Source organism: Coffea arabica, chromosome 11e, assembly GCF_036785885.1.
Source record: "Coffea arabica cultivar ET-39 chromosome 11e, Coffea Arabica ET-39 HiFi, whole genome shotgun sequence".
Taxonomy (NCBI): domain Eukaryota; kingdom Viridiplantae; phylum Streptophyta; class Magnoliopsida; order Gentianales; family Rubiaceae; genus Coffea; species Coffea arabica.
This window is the reverse complement of record NC_092331.1, coordinates 51,354,529-51,356,508: the sequence shown is the minus strand read 5'-3', so window position 1 is coordinate 51,356,508 and position 1,980 is coordinate 51,354,529. Positions and strand designations below refer to the sequence as shown.

The 1,980-nt window shown below is 40.0% G+C and overlaps 1 non-coding gene across 1 annotated transcript; it reads left to right on the top strand.

Moving 5' to 3' along the window:
* Positions 1-780: 780 nt before the first annotated feature.
* On the top strand, positions 781-887 carry LOC113719756 (small nucleolar RNA R71). The gene has a single exon (XR_003455012.1). It is a non-coding gene; the product is annotated as a small nucleolar RNA R71 (small nucleolar RNA).
* The last annotated feature ends 1,093 nt before the right edge of the window (positions 888-1,980 follow it).

Sequence of the window (1,980 nt, the reverse complement as noted above, 5' to 3'; positions counted from 1 at the left end):
TTCTTTGTCACTTCTCAGTGCCATGGCACTTACATTCTTGGGATATGTCTCGGATTACGATGGCAATTTTTTAAAAACATGAGACTCCAGGCGATTAATTGCAGTTGCCATGTGACTTATTTGAGTCTCCAGATTTTTTATACCCGATCTAGCTTCCAACAGGCCCGATCTAGTTTCCTTTTGAAATTGAGCAGTACTTGCGGCCAGGTTCTTGATAATATCTTGCAAAAAGTCTCTTGAATCTGTAGATGAAGGCTGAGGTTTTGCTTGCCTTGGTTGCTGAAATCCTAGAAGAGGATTCACAAATGGGTTCTGCGGCCTGTTCCCGTAGTTGAAATTGGGATGGTCTCTCCAACTAGGATTGTACGTATTTGAGTACGGATCATACTGCTTGCGGGGTGTGGGCACACTTTCGGCCATGTTTACTTGTTCAGTTCCATCTTCTTGCAAAATGGGACATGTGTCTGTGGAGTGGTCCATGTTGTACAAATTCCATAGACCTTCGCTCACTGCACATTCCCCACGGCTAGTTGCTGAACAAAAGACGTCAATTTCGACAGTTGCTGCTGAATGGATGATGTTTCTACCTCGTTGACCCTGCGGGTAGGGTTACTCTTGCGGAAGCCAAATTGCTTAGAATTCTGTGCCATTGCTTCAATAATCTCTCATGCTTCTCTCGGTGTCTTATTCGCCAGTGCTCCTCCACTCGCAGCCTCGATAATACTTCTGTCAGATGAGTGCAACCCCTCATAGAAGTACTAGATCAATAGTTGTTCGCTAATTTGATGTTGAGGGCATCTAGTGCAAAACTTATTCAACCTTTTCCAATAATCATATAAAGACTCCACGGGATATTGTTTGATGCTGCATATTTCTTTCCTCAGACTTGCAACCCGGGATGCAGGGAATAATTTTTCTAAAAATTTCTTTTTCAACTGTACCCATGTTGTGATATTGCCTACGGGTAGATAGTATAGCCAATCTTTCGTTGCATTCTTGAAAAAGAAAGTGAATGCTCTACGTTTAATCTGCTCTTTAGTCATCCCGGGAGACTTCATGATAGAACATATCATTTCGAACTCCTGAATGTGTTTATGGAGTTTCTCACCAGAGAGGCCATGGAACGAGAGTAAGAGGTGAATTAATCCTGATTTTAGTTCGATGGAAGTAAACTCAGCCAGAGTTGAGAATGTAATGCACAAAGGCTGGTAGGTCAACTCTGGGGCAGTCAGCTCCCTTAGTGTTTGGTTGTTGGCCATGCTAATTTCGTCTTCTTTGGAATCGTATGTAGTAGATGACTATCCCTCTTTGTGTCTCTTGGTCTCTTGTCTTCGCCTATGTGCTGCCTTCTCAAACTCAGGGTCATATATCAATTCACCTGTGCAAGAAGAACGAGACATAAACTAGCAAAAATATCATAAATAAAATGAACTCAAAAAGAAACAAGTAATTCAAGCACCAATCCCCGGCAACGGCACCAAAAATTAACAAGTGCCGAGCCTGTGCAATAATAATAAAAACCTAACTACCACCAAAAGCAATCAATAATCAATTCCAGATATTGGAGCAGGGATTTTGGATGTGTAATGGGTTACTTGATTCATCCTGACTCCGAAAAATTTGCTTAATCCGATATACCAGAATTGACTAACTGACGAAATTACTAACTAATAGACAGTGGCTAGCAGGGTCATCTCCTAAGGGACTGGAAAAAAATTCATTTCTTTTTAAGTCAAGACAAACAGGAGGAGGGGTTTGAAAATTAAATGCTAATGAATTGCTAACTAAATAAATTAACTGTGAAAAATAATTAATTAAGAGAAATAATTGGAAAAACTCTAGCCAAGGATACATTTCAGAGTTAGTTCATGCAACTGATCATCGATTCATAAATAAATTCAATATTCATTAATAAGTAAGTTTTTAACTGTCGATACGATCTGACAGTCAATTACTCCTTATCGTTTCGATAGTCAAGGT